Below are 9521 nucleotides of genomic sequence, written 5' to 3' on the forward strand. Positions count from 1 at the left end.
AACAAGGCACTAAAGCAATACTGCCAAAAACAATTGGCAAAGCAATTAACTTAACTTAAACATAAGGATGGCTGCATCCTCATGTTATGGGTATGCTTGTAATTGTTAAGGACTGAGGAGTTTTTCAGGATAAAAGAGAAACGGAATCGAGCTAACCACAGGCAAAATCCTAGAGGAAATCCCAGTTCAGTCTGCTTTCCACCAGACACTGGGAGATTGATTAACCTTTCAGTAGGACAATAAAACTAAAACACAAGGCCAAACCTACACTGGAGTTGCTTACCAAGAAGACAGTGAATGCTCTTGAGTGGCCGAGTTAAAGTTTTGAATTAAATCTGCTTGAACATCTATGGCAAGACCTGAAAATGGTTGTCTAGCAATGATCAACAACCAATTTGACAGAGCTTGAAGAATTTTGAAAAGAATAATGGGCAAATGTTGCACAATCCAGGTGTGGTTAGAGACTCACACCTGTAATCGCTGCCAAAGGTAATTCTAATCCAGATATATTAGTGTTTTATTTTTCATTTTATTTTATACAAATGTTAGAATTCTTCTTCCATTATGACATTAGAGTATTTGGTGTAGATCGTTGACAAAGAAATGACAATGAAATCCATTTGAATCCCACTTTGTAACAGAACAAAATGTGGAAAATGTCAAGGGGTGTGAATAGGCACTGTATGGACGTATACGTAGGTATAAAGTGACTAGGCAATGGGATAGATAATAAACAATAACAGCAGCGAATGTGATGAGTCAAAATAGATTAGTGCAAAAAGGTTCAGTGCAGATATTCCGGGTAGCTATTGGTTCACTATTTAACTAACTATCGTTGAGGGAGAGGTTGTTGCTGACGTTGAGTGAGAGGTTGTTGTCCTGGCATCACACTGCCACGTCTCTGACCTCCTCCTTGTAGGCTGTCTCATCGTCGTCGGTGATCAGGCCTAGCATCGTCGTGTTGTCAGCTAACTTAATGATGGTGTTGGAGTCATGCGCGGCCAAACAGTCGTGGGTGAACAGGGAGTACAGGAGGGGACTAAGCACGCACCCCTGAGGGGCCCCCGTGTTGAGGGTCAGCGTGGTGGATGTGTTGTTGCCGACCCTCACCACTTAGGGGTGGCCCATCATGAAGTCAAGATCCAGATGCAGAGGGAGGTGTTAAATCCCAGGTTCCTTAGCTTAGTGATGAGCTTGGTTGAACACAATGGTGTTGTGACTCGAATAATAGTTACTTGGTCACACCTCTGGCACTAATCAACTTAACATACAACTAAATCTAGTAATTACATTGTACTTATGCAGATATTACATGTACTCTGTGGTGTACTAGTGTGTTTATCCTCTCACTTGGATGGCGCTTCCAGAAGCCTTAAAATGAGGGCCAGGTTTTTAGGATGGGTAAAATACTATATAAGTACACATTAATTACAAGTAAGTACCCCTCAAGATACACTTCATTTTCACTAGCTAAATCCTGTGTAACACCTAGTAATTACATTGTACTTATACATATATAACATGTACTCTGTGGTTTTATCCTCTCACTCAGTCTGGTGTTTTCTGTAATGACCTTAGTGATCACTGTTTTACAGCCTGTGTTCGTAATGGCTACTCAGTGAAACGACCTGTCCTGATTTGTCATAGACATTTGCTAAAAAACTTTCATGAGCAAGCCTTTCTTCATGACCTGGCCTCTGTAAATTGGTATAGAATCAGCTTGATCCCCTCTGTCGAAGACGCTTGGACCTTCTTTTTTTATATTTTCAGTGGTATTGTTAACAAATACGCCCCCATAAAGAAAGTGAGAATTAAAAACAGGTTCAGCCCCTGGTTCGACCGTGATCTGGCAGAGTTACTCCACCTCAAGAATTCCATTTGGCGAAAGGCTCGGCACACGCTTACTCAGGCTGACTGGCAATCGGAAAAATCATAAATAAATGCACTCAGGCTATCCGGAAGGCTAAAGCTAGTTACATTAAGGAGCAGTTCTCTCTCTGTGGGTCTAACCCCAAGAAGTTATGGAAAACGGTTAAAGACCTAGAGAATAAACCCTCCTCCTCACAGCTGCCCATATCCCATATCAAGCTGATTCTAACTTTTATAGGCCAATATCTTTTTTGCCCAGTTTATCAAAAGTGTTGGAAAAACTTGTCAATATTCAGCTGACTGGCTTCTTGATGTCTATAGTATTCTCTCTGGTATGCAATCTGGTTTCCGCTCAGGTTATGGATGTGTCACTGCAACCTTAAAGGTCCTAAATGATGTCACCATTGCCCTTGATTCTAAGCAATGTTGTGCTGCTATTTTTATTGACTTGGCCAAAGCTTTTGATACGGTAGACCATTCCATCCTTGTCGGCCGGCTAAGGAGTATTGGTGTCTCTGAGGGGTCTTTGGCCTGGTTTGCTAACTATCTCTCTCAAAGAGTGCAGTGTATAAAGTCAGAACATCTGCCATCTCAGCCACTTCCTGTCACCAAGGGAGTACCCCAAGGCTCGATCCTAGGCCCCACGCTCTTCTCAATTTACATCAACAACATAGCTCAGGCAGTAGGAAGCTTTCTCATCCATTTATATACAGATGATTTAGTCTTATACTCAGCTGGCCCCTCCCTGGATTTTGTGTTAAACGCTCTACAACAAAGCTTTCTCAGTGTCCAACAAGCTTTCTATGCCCTTAACCTTGTTCTGAATTCATTCCTCCAAAACAAAGGTCATGTGGTTTGGTAAGAAGAATGCCCCTCTCCCCACCGGTGTGATTATTACGTCTGAGGGTTTAGAGCTTGAGGTAGTCACCTCATACAAGTACTTTGGAGTATGGCTAGATAGTGAATGGAGTATGACACTGTCCTTCTCTCAGCACATATCAAAGCGGCAGGCTAAGGTTAAATCTAGACTTGGTTTCCTCTATCGTAATCGCTCCTCTTTCACCCCAGCTGCCAAACTAACCCTGATTCAGATGACCCTCTTACCCATGCTAGATAACGGAGACGTAATCATGTTGATGACCCTCTTATCCATGTTTTGCTGCTGCCATGTTGTGTTGCTACCATGTTGTTTTCATGTTGGGTTGGTAGATTGCTGTGTTGTCGTGTGTTGCTGCCGTGCTATGTTGTTGTCTTAGGTCTCTCTTTATGTAGTGTTGTGCTGTCTCTCTTGTTGTGATGTGTGTTTGGTCCTATATTATATATATATATATATATATATATATATATATATATATATATATATATATATATATATATATATATATATATATATATATTATTTTTATCCCCCGTCCCCGCAGGAGTCCTTTTGCCTTTTGGTAGGCCATCATTGTAAATAAGAATTTGTTCTTAACTGACTTGCCTAGTTAAATAAAGGTTAAATAAAAATAAAAAATAAATGGGTAACGTACACATTATGTTATATATATTTTTTTGTATTGAATCTGGGATGACACCCGTATGGTAGACCCTAGTCAGTGAGGTTGACCTATATCTGATCTGTTTTTGTAAACTCATCCAGGTTAACCCAGATGGTACACATTTTGAGGGTGCGCATTCACGGGTAGGTTATTAGAGCCTATTGAGTCTCCAACCTTTGTCCACAAGAGATTACAATCTTGTAGCTGTCTATTTACCACCACAAACTGATGCTGACACGAAGACCGCACTCAACAAGCTGTATAGGGCCATAAGCAAACAAGAACATGCTCATCCAGAAGCGTCGCTCTTAGTGGCCAGTGATTTTAATGAGGGAAAACTGAAATCCGTCTTACCTCATTTCTACCAGCATGTCACCTATGAAACTAGAGGCGAAAAAAATCTAGATCACCTGTCACGTCCTGACCTCTAGAACTCTAGTTAGTTTGGTCAGGGTGTGCATGTTTAGTTCTATGTTGTTGTATATCTATGTTTAGAGTCTAGTTGTTATACGTCTATGTTTGGCCGGGTATGATTCCCAATCAGAGGCAGCTGTCGCTCGTTGTCTCTGATTGGGGATCATACTTAGGCAGCCAGTCTTGTTCGTACTCTGGTTTGGCTTGTATGTGTTTTAGCCATAGTGAGTGTCACATTACGTTGCCTTTTGTTGTTTTAGTCGAGTGTTTATCCAGTTTAAATAAACATGTTCGCATACCACGCTGCACCTTGGTCTGACCCGTTCTTCAACGTTCGTGACATCACCTTTACTCCACACAACCTCCATTTGGCAAATCTGACCATAACTTTATCCTCCTGATTCCTGATTACAAGCAAAAACTCAAACAGGAAGTATCAGTGACACGCTCAATACAGGAGTGCTCCAATGAAGCAGATGCTAAGCTACAGGACTGTTTCGCTAACACAGACTGGAATATGTTCCAGGATTCATCCGATGCCATTGAGGAGTTAACCAAATCAGTCACCGGCTTCATTAATAAGTGCATTGACGACGTCATCCCCACAGTGACCATATGTACATATCCCAACCAGAAGCCATGGATTATAGGCAACATTATATGCTGCTTTCAAGGAGCAGGACACAATTCCGGACGCTTCTAAGAAATCCCGCTACACCCTCCGGTGAACCATCAAACAGGGAAAGCGTCAATACAAGACCAAGATCGAATCCTACTACACCAGCTCTGAAGCTCATTGAATGTGCCAGGACTTCAAAACGACCAGTGACGTGAGCCTACCAGACGAGCTAAATGCCTTCTATGCAAGCTTCAAGGAAAGCAAAACTGAACCATGCATGAGAGCACCAGCTGTTCTGGAAGACTGTGTGATCACGCTGTCCGTAGCCGATGTGAGTAAGACCTATAAACAGGTTAACATTCACAAGGCCGCAGGGCCAGACGGATTGCCAGGATGCGCTGACCAACTGGCAAGTATCTTCACTGATATTTTCAACCTCTCCCTGACCCAATCCGTAATACCTTCATGTTTCAAGCAGACCACTATAGTCTCTGTGCCCAAGAACGCCAAGGTAACCTGTCTAAAGGACTATCGCCCCATAGCACTCACATATGTAGCCATGAAATACTTTGAAAGGCTGGTCATGGCTCATCCCAGACCCAGGACCCACTCCAATTCACATACCGCCCCAACAGATCCACAGATGATCTCTATTGCACTCCACACTGCCTTTTCCCACCTGGACAAGAGGAACCCATATTTGAGAATGCTGTTCATTGACTACAGCTCAGCGTTCAACACCACAGTGCCCTCCAAGCTCATCACTAAGCTAAAGACCCTGGGACTGAACACCTCTTTCTGCAGCTGGATCCTGGACTTCCTGACGGGCCTCCCCCAGGTGGTGATGGTAGGCAACAACACATCCGCCATGCTGACCCTCAACACTGGGGCCCCTCAGGGGTGCATGCTTAGTTCCCTCCTGTACTCCCTGTTCACCCACGACTGCATGGCCTTCATTAAGTTTGCCGACGACACGACAGTGGTAGGCCTGATCACCGACGATGATGAGATAGCCTATAGGGAGGAATTCAGAGACCTGACAGTGTGGTGCCAGACAACAACCTCTCCCTCAACGTCCGCAAGACAAAGGAGCTGATCGTAGACTACAGGAAACGGAGGGCTGAGCATGCCCCCGTTCACATCATGGAGCGGGTCGAGAGCTTCAAGTTCCTCGGTTTCCAAATCACTAAGAATCGATCATGGTGCACACACACCAACACAGTCGTGAAGAGGGCATGACAAAGCCTCTTCCCCCTCAGGAGGCTGAAAAGATTTGACATGGGCCCTAAGATCCTCAAAGTTCTACACACCTGCACCATTGAGAGCATCTTGACAGACTGCATCACCACTTGGTCTGGCAACTGCTTGGCATCCAACCGCAAGGCGCTACAGAGGGTAGTGCGTACGGCCCATTACATCACTGCGGCCAAGCTCCCTGCCATCCAGGGCCTCTATACCAGGCAGTGTCAGAGGAAGGCGCTAAAAATTGTCAAAGACTCCAGCCACCCAAGTCATAGACTGTTCTGTCTGCTACCGAATGGCAAGCGGTATCGATGCACTAAGTCTGCAGCCAATAGGACCCTGAACAGCTTCTACCCCCAAACCATAAGACTGCTAAATAGTTAGTTATCTAGTTAACCAAATAGCTACCTGGACATAGACCCTCTTTGCACAAACTTTTTTGACTCATCACATATGCTGCTGATGCTGTTTTTCTCTCACTTTATTCCTCATTATATGTACATACAGTATCTATCTCAATGACCTCGTCCACAGCACATTGACTCGGTACTGGTACCCTTATCATTACTTAACTGGTACCCGTTATCGTTACTCATTGTTTATTATTACTTTTATTATTAAGTGTTTCACTTTTCTATTATTTATCTATTTTCTTTCTCTGCATTGTTGGGAAGGGACCATAACTAAGCATTTCACTATTAGTCTACACCTGTTGTTTACGAAGCATGTGACAAATACAATTTTATCGGATGCAGCTGAAAATAAACAAAATACTAAATTGGTGATTTTAGTGGAAACTTGCCCATTTGTAGCAAGCATGGTAACCAGGGGTTAGAACCGGTTCAGGGGAAAGAAGTCGAAAACCAGAAAATAATGAACATTTTCAAGGAACAGAAACGGAACCGGGAACAAAAGTGATCCATACTGTTCAGGAACAGAACCGTTATTTTAAATGCATGGTAAATGGTTTATAATATTATTTTACATTCCAGGAATTATTTTGTAGTCCCATAAAAACACAACAAAGTGCCTGTGCAAAGCCGAGACTCAGAAGTGTCACGTTGTATAATGATTAGAAGAAAGGGGCCGGAATATGTATTAGGGTTTTTTATTACTCCACCCAACACAAGGTACGTCATGAAAAACGATGGGGACGAAGCCCAAAACAAACACGTGTATATATATACCACAGGGATGTAACCCAAACATAAGAGCGAGGTGTAAACCTCCAAACAATACACGGGACGAGACCCGTAATAACAAGAGCACAATACACGGTACTCACGTTACCAACAGACATGGGACAAGGACAATGGGGAACAGTGGGCACATATATATACATACTAATCAGAGGGAATAGGAACCGGGTTTGCGTAACGAGACAAGACAATCTGGGGTTGGTGGTAATGAACCAGGTCAGTGACGCATAGAAGGCCTGTGACGTAGACCTCCGGAGCTGGTGAATGGAATGAGCAGCAGTACCGGGGGGATCCGTGACAGTACCCCCTGACGCGCTGCATCAGCCTCGGTGACGACCACAGGACTGCGGTGTGGGTCGGTCAGGGCGCCGACTAGCTGATACCCCAACACGCACTGGAAAGGAGTGACGTTGGTGGAGGAGTGGTGGAGAGAATTCTGCACATACTCAGCCCAAGGTAGAAAATCCGCCCACTTCCCACGGCCGGTCCTGACAGTAACACCTCAGGAACCTGCCTATTTCCTGATTGACCCTCTCCACCTGCCCATTAGCTTGAGGACAGTACCCGGAGGTGAGACTGACCGTGAGCCCCAGGCGTTCCATGAATGCTTTCCATTCGCGTGAGGTGAACTGAGGACCACGGTCTGACACAATGTCCTCCGGGATCCCGTAGTGCCGGAAGACGTGCGTAAAAAGAGCCTCCGCGGTTTGCATGGCCGACGGCAGCCCAGGCAGAGGAAGGAGGCGACAAGCTTTGGAAAAACTAGTCCACAACAACGAGAACGGTGGTGTTCCCCTGGGAGGGGGGAAGGTCAGTGACAAAGTCCACCAAGAGGTGAGACCAGGGTTGTTATGGAACCGGCAGGGGAAGGAGCTTTCCATAAGGGAGGTGTCTGGGTGTCTTAGAATGGGCACAGATGGAGCAGGAAGAGACGTAAACCCGGATGTCCCTAGCCAAGGTGGGCCATCAGTACTTCTCAGTCAGACTGGCGATGGTACGGCCTATCCCAGGATGACCCGACACAGGCGGCGTGGGCGCCCAGGAAAGGAGGCGGTCCCGCACACCTGTGGGCACATAGGCGCGGTTCTCCGGACACTATGCAGGTGCGGGTTCCGTACGCAGGGCCTGCCGTATGTTGGCGTCCACATCCCACACCACTGGCGCGATGATACCGAACAGAGGGATGATGGGGGTCTCCTTTCCCTGCCTCTCTCTGCATCATAGAGGCGAGACTGGGTGTCCGCCTTCACGTTCCTCGAGCCTGTCCTATAGGAAAGCGTGAATTGGAACCTGGCAGAGAATAGAGCCCACCTGGCCTGTCTCGGGTTTAGCCTCTTCGCTGCCCTGATGTACTCCAGGTTGCGGTGATCCGTCCACACCATGAAAGGGTGTTTGGACCCCTCCAGCCAGTGCCTCCACGCCTTCAGAGCCTTCTTGATCGCCAAGAGTTCCCGGTCCCCTACGTCGTAGTTCCTCTGGGCGGGGCTCAGCTGCTTGGAGTAGAAGGCGCAGGGCCGCAGTTTTGGAGGGCTGGGACTGCCCCGAGTCCTAATTTGGAGGCATCCACCTCGACGATGAAGGGGAGTGAGGGGTCGGGATGTGCCAGCACGGGAGCAGTGGTGAAGCGCGCCTTTAGCGTCACGAATGCCCTCTCCGCCTCTGCCGTCCAACGAAGCCGCTGGGGACCTCCTCTCAGCAGGGAGGTAAGAGGCGCGAACACCGTGCTGAAGCCCCGGATGAACCTCCGGAAATAGTTGGGGAACCCCAGGAATCGCTGGACTGCTTTCACAGAGTTGGGGATGGGCCATGACCTGACTGTGCTGACATGTTGCTCCTCCATCTCCACTCCCTCCATGGATATGAGGTAGCCCAAGAAGGACTCGGACCGTGGTTGAGTTGACAGAAAAGGAGAGGAGATCTTGCATCCTCCCTGGGTTGGAGCAGGGGAATTCCCTGGCTTGTCACCTCCTCGCCTATTAGTGGATAGAGGGCAGGTCGGGGATAATTTACCCCTTTCTCCACCATAGGAGCAGAGGCCCAGATTCCTCCTTCTCCTGCGCTCTGCCTCGGGCAAACGTTCAGATCCCACCTCCATCGGCTCTGGCCACGGAGCAGGTGTAGCCATGGGTTCCGGATTCCGCACAGGTCTTCGTCGGGACCGCAGGAGGTTGTCCAACCGGATCGCCATGTTGATGAGCTGGTCGAGTGAAAGGTTGTCATCACGGTAAGCCAACTCCATCTGCACCTCCTCCTGCAGTCCGCTGGGAAAAACAGTGACCAGAGCCGACTCGTTCCATCCGGTGGAGTCCGTGATGGTCAGGAACTCCCGGGCGAAATCCGAGGCGCTCCTAGATCGCTGGTGTAGTTGGAGTAGACTCTCCCCCCCCCCTCACGGCCCTCCACAGGATGATCAAACACCGAGCGGAAGAGGAGGGTGAAGCGCTCCTAGGACTCGACTTCGGGTCCGCCCGTCTCCCAGACCGCGGCACCCCAGTCCAGGGCCCGTCCGGTCAGTGCCGAGATGACTGTGGCAACCCTTTCTCTCCCGGAGACAGCCTCGCTGGTGCGCCGTCAAAGTACTCCGGGAAGGACAGGTGTATTCCGCTGACCGGCTCAGATGAGACGGAGGCAGGTAGC

Source organism: Coregonus lavaretus, assembly GCF_964263955.1.
Source record: "Coregonus lavaretus genome assembly, chromosome: 23".
In the NCBI taxonomy this organism is placed as follows: Eukaryota; Metazoa; Chordata; class Actinopteri; order Salmoniformes; family Salmonidae; genus Coregonus; species Coregonus lavaretus.